Genomic DNA, 21,755 nt, shown 5'->3' with positions numbered 1-21,755 from the left:
ATGTTCTGCTCTGCGATTGGTTCAGAGTGCTTCAGAGTGTTCAGCGCACTTCTGTGGTTTAACAAGCGCTAAACTGCTACAGTATAAAAGATGCACCAATATTTCTTGTTGGGTCGTGAGGAGTATGGTGTGATGTTGGTGGTGATTTTGGCGACTTTTGGCATTTGTTTCATTTTTGATGGCATCTACAAGTGGAAAAAAGGGATCCATGGTTTGGGATCACTTTGATCTAATTCCACCTAACAAGATAACACCTATTTTCTTATTTACAGCAGCTATTTATGTTGCTCTTTACATATTATTTTAAATCATCATTATTATTATTGTTAGGTACGGTGTATACTCTGCACACAAGTATTGTCTTATTGTTAAAATTGTCCACTAGAGGTCAGTGTTTCTCTGAGGCCTCAGACACATCGAACCATTTGAGACAATATTGCGACTGAGGTGTCAATGCTTCATCACTACAATACGGTAAAACAGAGGGAACTACATAAAACATGATCCTTCCATTTCAGTGCAGACTACATGAGAAAATAACTGTTTTGTTTTTTTTGGGACTTTTAAATCCGAATCCTTTATATTCTGACCATAACGATTCACACTAAAATCTTGTCAAGACATTTAAAAAGGAAAAAAAAATAAATAAATTTGCATTTCTACAACACTTATATAAATACTTAAATATAAATATACCATGAGTTTTTAAGTACAATTTAGTTTAAAATTCATTTAAATTGCAGAAATGTAAGATGTATTTGTTACTTTGGTTTAAAGTCTTTAATGACCTGGAGCTCAAAGCAGACGACTTGGACTTGACTTAGACTTACGGGCCAGTGACTCAAGACCCGACTTGGAATTTCCTGTGTTTGACTTGGGACTTGACTCAGACATGAGGTCAAAGACTTGAGACTTGGAAAACAACGACTTGGTTCCACTGCTGGTTGGTAATAATAAAATTGTGAAACGAGTGCGTAGTTAGGACAGTTGTTCTCTCGGCACTAATGTGAGTCAGTATAGTCACATCTTCTTTATGTTTTGGTCGTTTTTAAGCAGCTTTTCTGTATTTTACCTAAACAAATGATAATGTATGTCTCTCTTTACTGTTGGCGAGGATCAGATTGGTCAAAAATAGTGACACCTGGGACATTTCTTGTATAAAACTGAGGCAAATCACTGTTTGTGGATAAATCTGCTGGGACAGAGGACACAGGGCTCAAAACTGGGACTGTACGGGATAAAAAGGAATGCCTGGTCACGGATATTTTGATTTTAAATGTCTAAATCACAGGTGTCAAACATATGGCCTGGGGGCTGGATCCGGCCCTCCAAGTCCTTTAATCTGGCCTTCAGCTGATTTTCTACTAAAATATTTTAATTATATTTTCTATTCAGTCTCCAGTGTCTCCAGTGTCTCTGTACGTGGCCCCTCCCACCAGAGCAGCACAAATGAAGACTTGTCTCTTTCCAAACGCTCTTAAAGGACGATCGTTTTGACTGTCGACCGTGACACCCTCATCAGAAAAATGTCCAACATGAGAAAAGTGCAGGATTTTCCAAGAAAAACGGAATTCCTATTTGCAGACAAGTTCATGTTAAAACATTGTGTTGAAATTGCATTTTTCTTAAAGTTTCAGGTTGTTCATAATATTATAATATTTTGTAAAAGAAAGAGTTCATCCATTGAAAATAGATTTCTGTAATAGATTTGTGTTTCTCTGCACAAATATTTCAATTTATTGGTGTTTTTGGGGTTTATATGACATGAGTTTTCTCATCCGGCCCCTTTGGGATCAAAGTAGGTTGGATACGACCCCCAGACCAAAATGAGTTTGACACCCCTGCTCTAAATCATAGCACAATGACCCACAGGTGTCATAGACTACACAGCAGACACAAGCTTCTTCAAAATATTCTGATCATGTGTCTGACTAAAACAGATTTAGCGAGCTATTTTGGCCCAAACTGCTTCAGACTAAGATCTGTTTTTGGAAGACTATATTTCCCTGATTTTCTCTTTATAAAGACCTAAAAATACCACCACATCTGAGACATCCCTGGAGAAGCTAAAAACACCAGCGCGGTTGGTAATAAATCAGACCGTATGAGATGAGTGGATATGAAATGTAATGCCACTGTCACAAATTGGACCAAAAATCATAAGAACAGAGTGAATTGCTTCTCGCGGAGCCAAGGCGGAGGTGTTTTTTTTTTTTTTTATTATTAGGAATGGTTAAATATGTCTGGCACACTGTAAGAATAGAAAGTACTGACAATAGTGAAGGATGACTCATGCTTCCAAACAGAGACAGTTTATTCCAGAAAAGAGACGATGACCTTGCAGTAATGATTCTGCAGTGTTGACACGGAGAATTAGCTTCATGCTTTAGGCACTACAATAGACTGTGCTGGTTCTGGCCTCTAGGGGCAGTAATCACGGTCATTTCTGCCCTCGTGATGTCTCTGTGGGGGTTTTCAGAGTAGTACTAAAATAAAGACATAGTGACAGATCACACAGTGAGTTGTGGGTGGATGTCAATGACAACATGCAAACACTTAAGAAATGTGCTAATGCTAGTAACGGATGAAAAAATTATATTAAAACAGTGTGGCCATAGCAGCTTGTCAAAACCTGAACTCTCTTTTGCTCATCACGGTCGGGCCTGGTCAGTACTTAGATGGGATACACTGGGAAAATCAGGAGCTACAGGAGGGTGCCAGTCACAAAACTGTCCTTTTGTCCTTAGGCAAGACACTTCACCCACATGGCCTAGTAAGAAAGTGGTGTGTGTGTGTGTGCCTCGATTCAGTTAGTCTGTCCAAGGACAGTTGTGACTACAATAATAGTTTATCAGCACCGAGTGTGGAGTGAATGAAGAGTGTCCACAAAGGCGCTGTCTAAAACTGATACATTATTATTATTATTTATTAATGCCACAAACTGAAATAATGAGCACATACAAATGAATGAGTTGTCGACCCTACGATAAACTGGGCCAAAATGTGATAAGATTGTGCTCTCTGTGTGGTATTATTCTTTTGAGAATTCGGCAGCATTGCAAGGGGTTGACTCTCATGTCTGGGTTAGTCTGTCCAGTTAAGTTATCCAGTCTGAAACCAGTTTGAAATGAACATGTTACTCGCTCTAGAGCTGTACTTGCTGTATTCCTGGTTATGTTCAAGTTACAGATATTTGTACATCTAATTACATCTGAGATGCTACAGGCTTTTTACACCATATGTGGCAGCAAATGTGACAGAAGCCCTTCCAAAGGAAATATTTCATCACCAACTGAAACACCAGAGTGGATTAAGAGTGAGAAGAACCAGTGTGTTCATCTGGCGCCCCCTGGAGGCTGCTGTGATACTGCAGGAAGGACACTTTTGCCTCTTCCTCTCCTCAAGCTGCCCTGTTTACTTTTCTGTTGGACGGTTCACCTCCTGCTGTCCCTATGCAGATGCTATTACTTTGCTTGGGATGTTCCAGAATATGGCATTAAACTTGTATTAATCTAAGTACAGATATTGTTGTTCCAAAAAACATTCAGTCTTACTGTGAGTGGGATTGTCTGTCCAAAGATCAGATCTACGGCATGGACAAGTGGCACCATCTGCTTGTCTCTGTGGAGATGCATATGTATAATGCCCTTCTGTGGAACATTCCAGGCAATTAAATAACATCCCCATGGAGATGAGCAGGACAAGTTACACAGTGCATCTTTATTTGTAACAGCAGGCCCGCGCGGGCTCTCTGTGACAGTGTACGCTTGTATTTACCACACCATCTGGGAGAGCAATCGAATGTCTCTGTTGCTAGAACAATAACTCTATAGCCACTGATGTTATGTTAGATAAATGAATAAACAACCATAAACACGCCGCCGTCTTTTCTAGGGGCAAGTGCCTATTAGCCTTTGGGAAATAGAGGCCTTGGATCTGGGCTCTGCAATAAAACGTTTCCGGACACATCGCAAAAAGGGTGCTGCATGACTGTTAGAGACTGTTAGAGAAGCAAAGAAACCAATGAGATTAACAAAGGGAAAGAACTCAGGCCAGAAAACAATTTGCATATTGATTACATAATGTGTATTTATTCAAAGCGTGTTATTACCACAGTGAATGAGTGGAGCGTGTCACTGTAGGCTCACAACTGCACGGGTATTTTATTTGGTGCGTGGTTCAGAGGATACAGACAAAAACAGTCAAATAATGAAATCAGGAAGTGAATATTGTCATGTTTTGTCCGAAATGTGTTAGAAATTCGTTGTTCAAATCACAAATTGGTTAAATTGTCGACGGAGGCGTTTGCTCATAAAATAACTAGAGATGTACACCATCAGCTCGTCCAATCACCACCAATACTCACACACCGCATTCATATTAGGGGTGTGCAAAAATATCAAAATATCGAGTTAATTTTGGCATCTCTAAAGCTGCACTGTGCAACTTTTCTGGTGGAAGGTCTGCTACTTTGCCTGGAATATTCCATGGTATGAGATTAAGCATAACCATCTAGTATTTATTCATCACAGGTGTTTCTATTTGTGATAGTATCGGGTTTATGGGTCACAAACCCACCTATAAAAGGGGCGCTATGCACTACGCGCGCCCCTCCCTCCCTCCTGAACTCCGACCGCTGACGTCGCATGCTGGCAAGACGCAAAGCCCCGAGTGAACCACGTTTAGGCGTACTAAGATTGCTGCTGCGAGGTGTTCAGCGCAGTAATTGAGGAGAGTGTGCTGGCATCGTGGGGGTAAGTGGGGAAATTGTCTTGCTGGCTCAGTAACGCCATGTGTGAGGTTAATGTGGGTTGTGTCTTTTTAGCATTTGTGGCTCGGCGCTGGGCGGTCCTCGGCGTGTTTGGGTGACGTGCCGCGGTGCAGTCTACACGGTATGTCGCTATGGTTTATTTTGTGTTCCTCTTTGTTGTTATGTCATGTTATATTTAGGCTCCTGTTGGCGGGAAGCCTCCCCTTTTTCTTTCTCTATTTACCTGGTCTGTTCGGTGGTCGTGGCCCTTGGTGAAAGGACTCGCTCTCTGAAGTCTTCGTCTTGTGGGAAGCGCTACTGCGAGTCACGATATTGACTGTGATAATGGTCCTAAGGTAATTCCAAGCAATGAGGCCATGCGACCCAATGGACAATGAACGTACATGTGTGTGATTAACCCTTTGCAAAAATGGATAATAAATTCAATATAAAGTATATTCAAGTCTCATGCCATATTCAACGAACCTGTGTGTGGGTGGGGAAAAACACTGTGTCCTGGTATTACCAGGTGGCGTTGTAGGCAAATTTACTACCTTGAAGTCCACTTACAAATATGCCGCTCTGCTACATATTGCTCAAAAAATACAATAACTCCTTCAGTAAATAAGGGAGACTCTCCACAGATCTTAATTGTAATTGTAATTGTAGCATGGTGCTGTAACCTGCTTGTCTTCCTCGTGTAATCTAAACTGTGGAACATTCTAGTCAAAGCAATAACATTTCCATGGAGACAAACAGGCAACGGACCCTCCACTAGAAATGTTACGCAGTCACACTTTAACCTGTTACCATCCACCTAATTTTGCATGTGCACAATAGCACTACATACCCAAGTGCCATAGCTTATTGAAAGAAAACCTTAGAACCCACATGCTTGTGTGAGGCACCATTTTAAAGCTTAGGCCTTGTAGTTTCTGTAGATATGTACATGAAGACTGTGAGTGCTGCCTAACCTACAGTACAGTCAATTAAAAATTTTATTTTTTTGCTTTGAAAAAACAATTGAAAAAAATAAAGGCCTTAGCTTGGGCATACTTCATGTTAGGCATTTGTGACTCACTACACTCATTGTTCAAGTTGTTGGCAACAACTGTGTAGAATTTCAGATCTCTAGGACAAAGGGTTTTGATGCTGTGAGCCTTTGTGTAAACAAAATGACAATTCGGCACAAGATTGCCAAATTTGTGCCAAAATAATAATAATAATATAATAATAATAATAATTGTTATTATTATAATACTAATTCTTCTGAGCTTTAGGCATGTTTTCTCAAGAAAAAAACCTAAAAGTAGCCAAAATTGTCTTCCAAGTGCCAGACGTGCCCCCTTGGCCCCTCCCGCTCTCCTTGTCTGTGTCCCTCCTGTTTTGCGCATGAAAACACAGGGCCCATTTCAAAGGCTATCTGCATGTCCCACCCACCGTTTGAAAGCTCTGGTGATAGGCTAAAACAATATATCAATCACTTTCTGGAAGATCCAATGACTGAAGAGATTTCCCGTAAACAAACTGATGACGCGTGCGTAAAGCCAGGAAGTACGTGGGTGCGTTAGCTTCTTCAGCAGCTTGTCCCAGCTAAACCTAGCCACCGACAACAGCGGGGAGGGTCTCATTTTGAAGCTAAGAGTGTGAGGAAAACAAGTGTACCCAGAGCACCAAGAGAAACGGAACTGAGAGAGGGAGAAGGCTCGGAAAGGCAACATATATTTTCATTCACGCTTTCATCCATTCATATGGACGAGGATTTTCTGGATTATTTACCCACATGGAATTATTTTATGGAAAAAACAACTTGATATTCTTTTTCTGTGGATTATTACGGATTTATTGAGTACAACTTTTCATCGATTGAACTCGTTTTGGACCGACAGAACCGGCTCAAAGGTAAGAAACGCGTATCTTATTCTTTGATTATGATGTGAATTTTTAAGTTATCGCGTTTTGGGCTCGTTGTATGGCATAACATTTATGATATGGTTGTTTTATTGAGAAATTAAGCTTTCAAATGATGTATGGCATGCCAGTAGTGAAAACAATAATGAAGGTGAATATACAGAGTGAACATTTTTTATTGGAAAATCGCCCGCCGGCGGGCGGGTGGATGGTAAGTGGTTTTAAGCAATTTTTTGTGACCACACTATAATTTTGTTGCTTTTTAGAGGAAGGAAACCTGTTTACATTTTATCGTATACTTGACATATTCACTTTTTTGAAGATTAAAACAGTCTTTACACAATATTATAATAACAAAGAGTAAAAGTTATTATCCATATTCTGGTTATGACAGTATTCAGGATGTGCTGTTTAAATGCGCACTGAGAAACCGGGACACTCACATCTCTGAGCACATGATCATATGGAGTATCCCATACTCCATGTGCATTTCTTGACATAGTCTTGCAAACGCGCAAGCGCAAAAATTATATTTTTAATAAACCAGGAAAAATACAAACAACCATGAGCTCCTTTAGCAGAGGAAGCTCAGGAGGTTCTAACCAGAGATGAGAAGTATCCCACAATCCACTGCACAGATCAAACCCAACGTTTCTAAAAAAAAAACTAAGTTCTACACTGCAGCAGATTCTTAATTCAAATCTTCTGCAAAAATAAACTCAACTTTACAACAAATAAACCATAACCACTATAGAGCCACATCAGCCCGTTTGATCAGATAATTCAGTTTTGCCCACATTTGTTTGTTTGTCAATTTGCATAAACTATATGTGCTGAAAAAAACAGCTCGCTCCTCGTGTCCTGAAGCAGTCAGCTTCTGTCAGACTAAAGAACAGTGGATTAAAAGTGTTCTCTCTGTGACAGAGGATGTGCTGCTGATGCTGAGTGTGTTCTATGTGTGTGTCATGTTGGAGATGGTTCATTTTTAAAGTTTCAGAGATCATACATGTGCAGGTCATACCAGTGCAGATTGTACATGTGCAGGTTTGCTCTTTATTTAGCAGTCATTTTAGCCAAGAACTTCTACTGGCCATTCAAAGATGATTGTTGAGTAGGAACTTTAAAGTGGACTGTAGGCACTGGTTCGGGTGTAAAGCTGTCACTGCTCTGGGGTGTCGGCCAGAACACCTCTTAAGGCCCAGATGAATACTCAGTAGGAGGAGGCAATGAGGAGACAAATAGCGATGTTCAGGTTCTTATATTTGACATAAGGAGGTACACATTGACGGGGGTGAACATAGGTGGGTATGGTTGTGTGGTTTCTAGGAATAAACAGAAATAAAAGATCCAATTACTAATTGTCAATAATAAACAACAAACATACAAGCTACACAAATATAAATTCACTTAGTCCCCCTCTAACATAACACCTTACACAATCAAACAGTAATAGGAAACTAAGACACATAATACAACATAAGGTACAAACTTACTGTGGTCATAAACGCACACTTCCAAACAACAATCTGTAAATCTAAAGTGAACTCACATTACAGGAACCACTTTTTCCCAGTCACTACTTAGGCAATATAGGAGGTCAGAGCGCCCTCTAGTGGACCCTCCACAGATTACAACAAAACAAGAAAACTTATCTAACAAGAACATAGAAATCAAAGGGCCTTTTGTACAATGATTCTTGTTGGATACCTGATTCAGACACTGTGTAATAAACGCTTCCTTGAAATCATCTTCGACAAGAATCTACAACAATTCGCATTATGACATGTCATAATGCCATGTCAGAGTTTTTAACCACTGTTTGGTGTGGGTTAAGTGTCTTGCCCAAGGACACAACGACAGCATTCATCTGTGGGAGCTGGAATCACACCAGCCAACCTGTGGGTCAGTGGATCTGACCACTCAACCTGTGATGTTTATGTCGAGAGCTGGATTCAAACCGCCAACCTTCAGATCAGTGGGCGAACGCTCTACCAACTGAGCTACTGCCAAGTAAATGTGCTGATTTCATAAAGACAGAGTATATCAACTTGGACTCTGTGTGTATAAATGTATATGTCTTAAGATGGGGGTAAGTCAACTTCTAGGTAAATTTGTGTGAAAATAATCAAAGTGATTTCCCCTTTCCAGAGATACCTTAGTTTTTGATTTTGGACGAGTAGTTGCTGAGTAAATGCAATTTGAAATTTGGCAAAAACGCAAAAAAAGTGAAAAAATAAAGAAAAATAAATTGCGATATCTCAGGAACTGTTTGTACGAAATAAAAAATATTGGCTCTTCCTGACTATGATTTACCTACATACCAAGTTTCATCAAAATTTCACAAAGTAGGTTTAACTCATGGGTGAACTGAGGTGGACTGACCCCATGATTGATGAGTTTAGAAGCACGTTTCCGGGGGAAGTTTTGCTTACAGTAATAGTTCTTGTCAGGTTTAAACCCACCTAAACATTGTAAAACAAGAAGAAAGACAAGAGATTAGAATCCTTTTCTCATGAGGAGGGCGGACAGAGAGTGCATTCACCGTTTCAATCTCGACCCGCTCTGATGCACTCTCTGCGTCTCCTCTTTTTATTGTCTTAAGAGGGTCCCTAGTTACAATGGGTGTCTCCGCTCTCAGGGAGAGGGGGTGAAAACAGCGGAAACACCAGACATACAAATATGACAAATATGTGTTATCAACAGCAGGTGCATATGTTTCGTTTAGCTTTCAGACACAACTTTCTCCGTGCAGTCTTGAAAGTCGTCTGCTCTCATGCTCCGAGCAGCCTTGAGAGTGTCTGCTCCCATGCTCCGAGAGCCAAATCGCTGTTGCTCACACATGACTGCATACAGTTTCCAAGCACAAAAGATTATTCAAATACACAAAGAATGGTACATAGCAAATATAGCAAATATGGGATAATATATATCCAATTATTCTAACATTCTACTGTATATCTGTAGTGGGACAAGACTAATTGTGAAAAAAAAAATAAATCAGGTACAAACACTTGAATGCTCCTTTGTCCTTACCTTTGTTCTAGGTTCTCCCATAGAAACAAACACGTAGTAAAGAGTGGTATTGTACTCAGCTGGTCCCATTGTAATTACACATTCCAATCAGGCTGCGCCTCTTCACTGGAGAGGGCCCTACAACTGAAGAAGGCGGCCATTTTACTGACTCTTTGTGGTGGGTTCAGATCCTGCTGCTGATCTCTATGGCTCTCCATAAAACCTCTTTATCATACTTCATAAATTCATTACATTCAATAAGCTCTCAGGAAACTTGGGCATTAGGCTTCAAGTGGACCCTTGGTTAACTCGCATGCTAAAACAAAACACAACGTTACGACTGTGGAAAGAAGTGGAATTCTATTTAGTCTTAAGGAGATTTTGGAGCTGATATCATCAACATTCTCTGGGGGTGTGGTGCTATCTGTAGGCACTGCTCTGTTACTCAAGTTAGACTTTAATTTAAGCTTTTTGTTGTAACACAATCTGACCATAAAGAACAGACAGATGATTGGATTGTGTTCTATTAAACAAGTGGAAAGAACCTGCATGTTCAGAGAGGTTCCTGTGTTTTTTAACCAACATTTGTTATTTTAAGCATGCCCATGAATAAGGATTATTAAAGGATTGGGATTTTACCTGGGCATGGAGGGTAGAGCGGCCTACACAAGGACCTGGAAATGCGTGTGGCAAAGAGGGAGCAATGAGAAAGGGAGAGCTTATAAAGTCCACCAGGTAAGAGCACCTACACCATAGATCTCAACAGCCGTCTTACCACACATGTAACAGAATACATTACAAAATTCTAACAATGGGCCTCATGCATGAATCTTTTCTTAAAAACTGTTCGTAACTTCCACTTTAAGAAGATCCTGAGAGAACTCTACCCCAGATTCACCAAGTGCTCTTACGGAGTTGATTTCCTTCTTAAGTGACAGTTACACCAGATTCACCAACACCCAGATACAAACACTTCCACACTCTTTTACAATTCATTTACATAGAACATGAATATGTGTTTGGTTAGAAATGCCCTCTGAACTTCCATAAATGGCCAAACAGTCAGAGTCCTCATCACTCTCTCCCTCGCACTTTCACGTGTCATAATACCAAATCCATATTGGCCATGTACGGTGACATAGGATGACGTGGAACATTTAAGTCCAGGTTTAGTCCATGTTTAGAGATGATTACATTGTGGTAAAAGCTCCATTGCTCTCAAACTCCTCTGGTGCCCAGGCTACGAAGCGTGCACCCGTTTAATGCTATCTATATTGGTTGTCCCCAAATTCCTGTGAGCACCGCCTGCTATGCTGCTGCTTGGGACGTATGCATGAAAAACGTGTGAATGTTGCAATTAAAACAAATATCCTCAAATCCCATTGTGACGATGATGTGTAAAGTGTCCACGTTAAAGTCTGTGACAAAGCAGCAGTGACATTCACTAGCCAATTCAGTCCAGGAAACCCGGCTGCTCTCCGCAGCAAGTCAACTGCAGTGTAGCCAATGAGCCAGAGAAGCAGTGCAGCATTCTGTCTACAGCCTGGAGCAGTGATCCCTGCTCTGCCTCTGGCTGCTCTGTTTCAATAGGGGTCATAGGGCCACAGAAAGACAACATATCTATGCTGCCAAGATCCCCTCACCTGCTCCTGGCTTTGCCTATGTGCAGCACCAGGGCCTGGACCTAAGAGGCACTTGGCATGGGGCTTTGAGCGCCTTCATGAGGAAAACTTGGGCAAACAAACACACAAGCAAACAAAAAAACAAAAAAAAAACAACCAAAAAAACAAACAATCCAATTTCCAAACACCTGCACCACAGGAACTCTTTTTTTTTTTTCATTTTCAAATTTAGGTTTTAATAATGGATTTATTTTTGAGACTAGGAAATGGGATACAGCTGATTTCAGATTTTGGATTTCCCATTTCAAAATGGAAATGAAATGACCACGATATAGGCTACACAGACTGGTCTGATCTGTTGAATCCTATGCTTCTTCTGACGCGCCCTTCAATGATGCTTATAAGGAGCTATCCAGTGCTGAAATGATGCTATCCAGTGCGGCTGAGGAGAGGAAGTGTCCTGTATGAAGTGGGCTACTAAAACTGCAGTTAAACCTTGTCTGTGTCCTTGTTATGTCTTAGTGCTCTCAATTGATTTAATCGCAATTAATCTCATAAATGTCATAGTTAACTCACGATTAATCACAAATTAATCGCACATTTTTGTCCCTTGAATCATAATTTTAATACTATTATCAACAGTGGATAGGCTTGTTGTGCAAATGTTTTTTTTTATTGCAAACCATAACAATTGTCAGTGAGACAACTTTGATTTCAATGTTCCACTCTCTGGCTACTTTCATGAAGTGCTCTGCATCAGTGTGAGTGAAGTGCCTCTCTTCTGTCTTCAGTCAACTGAAGTTCCCACTGTGGGTGAAATAATGTGCTGTAACCCTGAGGTCGTTCTCATTACAGATGGACGTCCAGTGATCTCCAGTTAGCACGACTGTGTTTGTCTGCCCCAGCTCTGCTTTGGGCACACTCACACTAGGACTTTTGAACCATGCGCTGCTCAAGCATGATTGCTGTGGGTTCTGTGGTCCACGCTCAAACCTGCTAGGGTGACTAGAATTTAAAACAAAAAACAAAACTGGGACATCTCTGTTTTTTTGGTGGTTGGTATGTGTAATTAAGGAGACTATTCTGATTATGGTGTACAGTCACATTTCTTTGTGTTTTAGCATACATTTATAACTAGCCAACACAAATATTTGATCATAAATAAGTAAATAAATATATAAATAAATGCATTCAATTCGTTTTTAAAATCACATAATATTGGATCACTCTTAGCCAGGGGTCTCAGACTCGCGGCCCGGGGGCCAACTGCGGCCCGCGGAAGGATTTTTTGCGGCCCTCCACTTGATTCCAAAGAATAATGTCAGTGCGGCCCGCGGTAGATGTACGCACAATCCCAACCCCCTACCGCGGGCCGCACTGACAGATGAAGCTGCAATCGGTGCCCATGCAGATTCACAACAGATTATTAACGCAGTTTACATCCCAAAACTCAATTTACAGCAGTTGTGAAGCAACGACTCTAAGTGGATCTGTTAATACAAGTACACGTGCACATACGGCGTCACCGAAGAACCAAAACAAACCACACATGGTGGTACGCGTGTGCGCACTTCACTTTACGCTCCCACAACCACAGCATCAGAGCGCAGAGGAGGCGCTGACACAATTCCCCTGTTCATAAGTATGGGACCTTTATTGGAGGGGCTAATAAGAAATAAAAAGACACTGACAGTCTGTTTACCTGTTCAACACTCGGTGCGTAACTTGCTGGCAACCCGATGACCAAGCTCCACCTGTGCGTCACCGAAATCCACGCGCACTCAGCGGCAAACACAGCTGTCCCATCAATATGCAAGCACCACAAAACTGCAGTGATCTATTCCAGAGGCTTGGCGACATGTTAGCAAAAAGTACGAGGCAAAAACCAGCGTCTTCCATCCATGTTTGACATACGAGAAGCAGATACACTCCAGTGTGGTCAGCTTTCACACCGGCAAACGAACCAAAACTGGTCCGATTAACGAGCCTCTGTATCCCGGTAGAACAGCGATATCTCCAGTAACCAATACTGATGTTCCCTGTTAATACCGCGGGCGTCCTCATCTCAAATTATCACCACGAACTCATAAAACAGCAACGTAGAACTTTCTACAAACTCACCGCATCAGTTCTGAGTTCGGGTAACAGCAGAAGCCAACAGCGTTCAGCGTAGCGCACAGCTCCTCAGGACAGCGCTGGAGTCTGGTCCTTGGTCTTCTGTCGTCCTACAAGCGCGTTGGTCAGATGGTCCGGAGGCTCTGTCCTCCATGTGCTGGTTCCAGACGGTGGCGAACAAGACCAGTGCGCAATGACTGGGTCTGAGCGGGTACGTTCCGCCGTCTGCGCGCTGGTTCCCTGTTCCGTGTGGGGAAAGTGAGAATGCGCTGTGTACTACCTACAGGTCTGTGCTGCTCCTGTCCTCCGCGCTCAAGAACCGCGGCTGGTTCCGAGGTGGTGCAAAGCATCCGGACAGAACGTGAATCCAGTTTAGTTGGTGTCCGCATTTGGTTCTTCCCGGGAAAAGCGCTTTTCACTCCCCGCTCCACGTCATCTGAGCCCGGACAGAACCGGAGCTGCTCCCGCTGGTTCGGGACTCCGGTTTGGATCTAGTCCGACTGTATTTCTCACACTAGGCTAAAAGCAGGACATTTTTAAAGGTGAATCAATTGAATGGGCGATTGCCTATTGCCATAAAATTATTTGATTAATTAAAGCCTAAAATAACAAATGCTGGTTCCTACATGATCACGGGGAACAAAGGGACCTCTGTAGGTCCTGAACAGAAGTACACACCCCCATTTTTGACTCACTCTGGAGCCACACGTTCGCACGTTCTTGCTCTGATCTTCGTGTATTACATTCTCTGTATTGGCCATTGTTGGTAAAATATTTCGAAAATGAATCGCGGCTGCGTCTGGACAACAATCTGTTACTGCGCTGGAGTCGTACAGCGCGTCATTACAGGCAGGAGACGCGTTTCTCCCATGATGCATCTAGAATAGTTCGTTTGGACCTGCTGTCTGTGGTTTGGACCCGGGTTCGCGTTCACACCAGAAGAACCGCACCAAAGTTGGTCATTTGGTGCGGATTCAAGCGAACCGAGACCACCTCTTTTTTGAGGTCTCGGCCCACTTGAGTTGGTCCGGGTCAGAGTCCGATTGACGCTTTCACACCAACGCAAACGAACCGAGCTAACCACTTCTGGTTCGAATGGATCGTTTGGTGCGCACCAAATACTGTCGGTGTGAAAGCACCTAATACAGGTCAAGGCTCACTGATGAGCATCTTCAATCTATCCTGAGGATCTGCTTCCTCCTGCAAGCCAAATATCTCTCAGCTGTACAAGATGAATCGTAGCCAGGTTTCAACCAGCAAGGAGTAGGCAAAAGAAGAAGAGTAGACGTATTAGTTTAAACTTACGTTCTGAATACATTTTCATGTTCTGAACTGTTATTAAAGATTAAGAAAGTGTGCTGCGTGTTCTTTCTCTCTCCTCTTTTCCCGTGCAACCGCTATTTATCGAATACTCAATGCGGCCCAGCCTCACTCAGACTTTATCTAATGTGGCCCCCAGGTAATTTGAGTTTGAGACCCCTGCTCTTAGCCTATCCTCATCCTTTGTATTGGCAGTTTTTCCATAAAACCTTAAATCAGGGGTGTCAAACTCATTTTGGTCCGGGGGCCGTATCCAACCTACTGTGATCCCAAAGGGGCTGGATCAGAAAACTCATGTCATATAAACCCCAAAAATAACAATAAATGCAAATATTTGTGCCGAGAAACACAAATCTATTACAGAAATCTTTTTTAAATGATGAACTCTTTCTTTTACAAAATATTATAATATTATGAATAACCTGAAACTTTAAGAAAAATTCAATTTCAACACAATGTTTTAACATGAACTTGTATGCAAACAGGAATAAGTCCTGCACTCGGCTCCACTTTTCTCATGTTGGACATTTTGTTGATGAGGGTGTCACGGTCAACAGTTAAAACGATCATCCTTTAAGAGCGTTTGGAAAGAGACAAGTCTTCATGTGTGCTGCTCTGGTGGGAGGGGCCACGCATACAGACGCTGGAGATGCTGCTATGCTAAGCACCACAGAAAATTACCAATATTTTAATAGAAAATATAATTAAAATATTTTAGTAGAAAATCACCCAAAGGCCACATTAAAGGTCTTGGAGGGCCGGATCTGGCCTTATGTTTGACACCTGTGCCTTAAATAATGCCTTTGGTGTTGTGCACACTTCCCTTTGGATATTCATCTGATGCATTCAGGATGGTCGGTCCATCACTGGAGCAGGAGCATGGATAGTGCAGAACGGGCTGAAGAAGCTCCACCTCACCATCGGAAATGGTGAGTTTTAGAAGCGAAGCTGCAACAACTGAAACAGCAGAACTCTGACGACCAACAGGACAGTGAGTCGTTCTGGAAGGCAGCAGGAGATTGCACTGATTGCACGTCCCCTCGTGTTGCAGGTCACTATGGACAGTAGTGCAGATATCATGAGCCTATGCAGGTTGTTTTCACCAGTGCCAGTAGCTCCGGTTTGACATTCAAGTTGTAGGCGATTTTATATTTGTTATTTTCATTTATATCTCTCGTCGGGAGAAGAATTTCCAAGACACAAATATGTTTTTACCTGTGCACTGCTGCCTCTGTTCTACTGGCTCTTCGACCTCGTCCATTGTGTGACTGACGCCGCTAAAGTTAACATGTTGTTTACGTCGCACTTACTGCGCGTGTTCTGTGTGGGTTTCCGGCAATGAGTGGAATTACCAAAATAAAAAAATAAATAAGTGTGTTATTTTTGTATTGCTGTCCTAACAACACATAAAAACAGATTTTATAATAAAGCAACTCGCATACAGAAACAGGAAAGTTAGATATTAAAAATTTGATTAACGCGATTAAAAAACATAACGAGCTAAATATGACTGTAATTAATTAATCGCAATTAACGCGATAATTTGACACCCCTAGTTCTCTGATATTGAGATTACTTACATTACAGCTTCTATAAAAGTCTGTGTCATCCTCTCTCAAGTAGACTGAAAGTGCACGAAGTGACAGTGTGCGCCTCAAATTTATATCCTGTTCGTCCTATTGAAAAATAAAAAAAATAAAAAATTTAAAATACAACATACATCTGGGATATTAAACACATTTCCAAAGAATATAATTAATACCTGCATGTCATATTCTCTGAGGATTCTCTGCAGGGCCTCTGGAATCTTTCCTGTGCGAGAAGCCTTCTGCCTGTACAGTGCAATCAGTGATTTTGTATGACGATCAAGCTCTGCATAGAATGTATTGTGGAGATTCACATTGGTGATGCGATGGAACTCCGCAAACACCTGAAAACACAAAATATGGGTACAAGTACTTATATTTTCAAACTGGACATACCAAAAAAGTTAGTTTTTAAAGTGTACCTGTGACTCCATGTTAAGGGTGGGCCATCGAGCCAGTAGATCCTTTATTGTTGTATGTTTTGTGTTGTCTGCATGCCTCTTCCAATGAGAAGCTGATTTCGTTCTGTCTTTTCCATTTCTTCAATTACTTCTAATCTTGTCTGCTCCAGGGATATTTGGTTCTCGCCTCTGGGAAAGTTTGGAAGAAAGTTGACTTCAGACTTCCTTGGTTTCTTGATACTGGAATGGGGGTGTTCACTTGCTGGACTGTTTTTGCTTCTTTTGCCTGTGTTAATTGACACTTCTGCACAGCCAGAATGAGACATGAGTGTTTGATAATTACCCATCTTGTGTTTTAAACGGATTTTCCAGCCATACCAAGCAGTTTCACTTCCAGGCTCTGTAAGGCAGGGGTGTCAAACTCATTGGGCCGTATCCAACCTACTTTGATCCCAAAGGGGCCGGATCAGAAAACTCATGGCATATAAACCCCAAAAATAACAATAAGTTCAAATATTTGTGCAGAGAAACAAATCTATTACAGAAATCTTTTTTAATTGATGAACTCTTTCTTTTACAAAATATTATAATATTATGAACAACCTGAAACTTTAAGAAAAATACAATTTCAACACAATGTTTTAACATGAACTTGTATGTAAATAGGAATATGTTCATTTTTCTTGGAAAATCCTGCACTCGGCTCCACTTTTCTCATGTTGGACATTTTTCTGATGAGGGTGTCACGGTCAACAGTCAAAACGATCGTCCTTTAAGAGCATTTGGAAAGAGACAAGTCTTCATTTGTGCTGCTCTGGTGGGAGGGGCCACGTACAGAGATGCTGGAGATGCTGCTATGCTAAGCGACGCACAAAATTACCAATATTTTAATAGAAAATATAATTAAAATATTTTAGTATAAAATCACCCAAGGGCCACATTAAAGGTCTTGGAGGGCCAGATCTGGCCCCCGGGCCTTATGTTTGACACCTGTGCTGTAAGGCATGGGTGCGCAGTAACTAAAGCCTCAGCTGCTTTGCCCACCTCTCTGTCATTTGGATAAGCTTTGTAACTAAAAATCGTTTCAGCCATTTTGTATAAAATATTTGACTTTTGGTTCCTAGTTAATTTCAGTGTTTTTCCAGAATCTCTAAACACTTTGTTTCCTTCTTCAAGCACATACTCAACATCCATAGGAAATACAGGCACAATAAAAGTGCTAGGCCAGTGCTTTTGACGCTGGTGCAATGGCACATGAGGTAGGCTATCGGTGTCTGAGCTGGCCACTGAAGAGTCATCACTCTCAGAGCGGACCACTTTCAATGTTCCCTTTTCTGGAAGTTCATCAGTGTCTACAAGACAACTTGGCATCCCATCAAAGTCTGGGTCCTCATAATGAAGTGAAAGTCACCATCGAGTCTTGGTCTGAACTTGTTTCTAATTATGGTCTTCAGTTCTTCAACAGATTGTGGGCGCTGTGTAAGTGTTACCTTCATGGCTACATTCGTTGACACATAAACACGGAGCAAGTACTTCTGGGTGGTAGTCATCATTTGTTGATAAGTCTGTATACAAAAAGGATGCACATTTTAATGGTCATTGCATTGGTTTACATCACTACAAAAAAAGCATATCAGTTGCATAGATTTAGGGTGTTTTCACACCGACAGTATTTGGTGCGCACCAAACGGTCCATTCGAACCAAAAGTGGTTAGTTCGGTTCGTTTGCGTTGGTGTGAAAGCGTCAATCGGACTCGGACCCGAACCAAATCAAGCGAACCGAGACCGCAAAAAAGAGGTGGTCTCGGTTCGCTTGAATCCACCAAATGACCAACTTTGGTGCGGTTCCTCTGGTGTGAACGCGAACCCGGGTCCAAACCATAGACAGTATGGACAAATGGACTATTCGAAATGCATCATGGGAGGGACACGTGTCTCCTCTGCCTGAAATGACGTGCTGTACGACTCCAGCGCAGTAACAGATTGTTGTCCAGATGCAGACGCGATTCATTTTCGAATCATTTTACAACAATGGCCATTACTGAGAACGTAATACACAAAGATCAGCGCAAGTATCAGTGTGCGAACGTGTGGCTCCAGAGTGAGTCAAAATTGGGGGTGCGTACCCCTGTTCGGGACCTACATGCACAGAGAAGTCCCGGTGTTCCCCCGTGATCACACAGCAACCAACATTTGTTATTTTAGGCTTTAATTAACCAAATAATTTTATGGCAATAGGCAATCGCCCATTCAATTGATACAACTTAAAAAAGTCCCTGCTTTTAGCCTAGTGTGAGAAATACAGTCGGACTAGATCCAAACCAGAGTCCCGAACCAGCGGGGGCAGCTCCGGTTCAGTCCGGGCTCAGAGGAGCTGGAGCGGGGAGCCTCGACCTGAGGAAGCCCTTTCCCCGGGAAGAACCAAATGCGCCAAGGACGGATGACGGAACGTACCCGCTCAGACCCAGTCATTGCGCACTGGTCTTGCTCGCCACCGTTTGGAACCAGCACATGGAGGATGAAGCCTCCGGACCATCTGACCAACGAGCTTGTAACAGAAGACCAAGGACCAGACCCCAGCCCCGTCCTGAGGAGCTGCGCGCTACTTTGAGCACTGTTGGCTGCTGCTGTTTCCCGAACTCTGGGCTGATGCGGTGAGTTTGTACAAAGTTCTACATGTTGCTGTTTTATGAGTTCATGGTGATAATTTGAGATGAGGACGTCCCGTGGTATTAACAGGAACATTGTTGTTGATAACTGGAGTATCGCTGTTTTACCGGGGAAACAGAGACACGTCAATCGAACCAGTTTTGGTTTGTTTGCCGGTGTGAACGCGGACCTCACTGGAGTGTATTTGCTACATAATAACAATTTTATTGCCTGGTGCGTACCAAATAATCGAACTAGCGTTGTGAAAACGACCTTAGACTCCATTTAGCAATATAAATCTTCTCTGTGTTATGAGGAGTTTCCCTTCCAAGTTGTATGCAAATAAAGGCAAAGCATCATTTAGTTTAGCTATGGTACATACTATCATATTCAAAGGGGAGAGCTCAAAAGATTGTAAATGCTCAACATAGTTGGATTTGTGATCTCGTGCAAGAAAAGTGACCTGGTTAAGAAGAATGCTTTCAATTTTGCTAAATCGTGGCAAGCCCCCCTCATGGCCAACAGAGACAAATACGCCAACAGCATAGTTAACCATTAACATTTATTTTTGATGTGGAATGAATCGTGTTACTTTGAGTCTTTTGTTTAACATATTCCATTGCAACTCTGGGAAGTGTTGAGACGAGCACAGACGTGACATTGGTAGCTTGCTGGTGAGGTTTAAAGAATGATGGAGAGCTAAGGTAGAATGCGACCATTTGTTGATGTCTAGTTGCTGCTTTTGACTGGCTGACTTCAGAGTAACTGCCATGTTTTAGGCGGTAATGTCTAAAGAGTTTTGCTTGTGTGCCCCAAGATACAGGACATAGTTTGCACTTCCACTCCAGTGAATCACAGCCACCCTGAAATATGTAAAAGGCAGCCAAACTAAATACATTTGCTCAATTTTAAAAATCCCCCTGATCTCTGCAGAAATCAATTAAATCTTACCTCAGCCATATAACTGAAAAGTGGATGTTGGACAGTGAACGTCTGATCCGATGTGTTGCTGCAAGAAAAGAAAAGAAAAATGTGTGTTAATGTATGCAATACTTCACTTTTATTTTGGCTTATTTTGGTTCCTGTAATATATACATATATTTACTTGAAAGCAATCAGTATTATTAACTCTTAAGCACCAAAGCAGCACTGATGTAAAAGTACCATAAGCATAATTCAGGATTAGTATATTAATACGCAATCCATTACTTTTCATTAAAAAAATCATTTTAGAAGATTAGATTTAGATTTTAGATTCTATAGATTTCTTTTACTGATGGAAACTGGTGAATACATATATGCGAAGCATTACCAATGAGAAGAGAATAGGACCATTTATATAAAAAGGGGGAGAATATATACAATTATTCTACTTTACCAGAAAATCAAACTTCAAACTTCCTCTTTATCCTGCAAAACACATGATCACAATTAAAAACAAATTCAGTACTGTGTAATTAACATTTCATTTAATTCGTGGATAGGAAGAAGAATCAGTAAATAAAGTAAGTAATAAGTAAAATGCGTGTACTTGTGGTTTGTTGGCATGCTAAATTTCACATCATACCAACAAATTACTATCATCTAAATTATTTGGCTATCACGTTTACCCTAAATTACATTTCATCAGAACCACACGCAGAATCAGAACCCGCATGTCCTCCGCACACATTCAGAGCCGCGCAAGTTAGCTCATCACCTGTCTAGGAGTGGCAGACTTCACCACTCACCGCAGATTCTAGATCAGAGCCCGGTGTGGGGCTTGCCGTTCTCCCCGCAGCTCAAAGCGCTGCAGCGGCGTTCTGAAGTGATGTGCTCCGGGACATGGAAAGTGTGCACGGGTGTGCGCACGTCCCATGCCCCGGAGCCGCTTTGAGAAGCGGGGAGGGCGGCTACCTGAGTCCGCTCATCAAATGTGAAGTTGCCGCTCCAACCGCATTGTTACAAACACAATCTGAAGTGCATAAAAGTTTAACTACCAAAGACGGTAACAAATGAGGCACAGCGCTGCCACACTTTTCACTATCAGGGGAACAAATTGCTTATCTGCGCGGTCCGCGGCACCACGTGGACTTCAACTTGCTAGTACCACAGGTTCTCAGAAACGGCGAACTTAGCTGCGTTAAACACTGGCTAACAAATAAATTTATACTTCTATTTATACTCAAGAAAACAAGAACCTGACAGAAAATACGCAATTTAAAGTACTTAACAAATTTTGCGCGATAATCTTCTCCGCTTCAGTCAGCCATCTTGAATTTTCCAACTCGATGACGTAAAATCATAGCTAACTCAAATATTATGACAGACACAAACAGCAAACTCATAAATTCTATCCCAGATGGAACTAAATTCATGTATGGACGTTTAGAACTCATATGATTTGCAC

Source organism: Boleophthalmus pectinirostris, unplaced genomic scaffold (assembly GCF_026225935.1).
Source record: "Boleophthalmus pectinirostris isolate CB_2022bp ecotype Guang Dong unplaced genomic scaffold, ASM2622593v1 HiC_scaffold_23, whole genome shotgun sequence".
Lineage (NCBI taxonomy): Eukaryota > Metazoa > Chordata > Actinopteri > Gobiiformes > Gobiidae > Boleophthalmus > Boleophthalmus pectinirostris.
Note: the sequence above shows the minus strand (reverse complement) of the source record.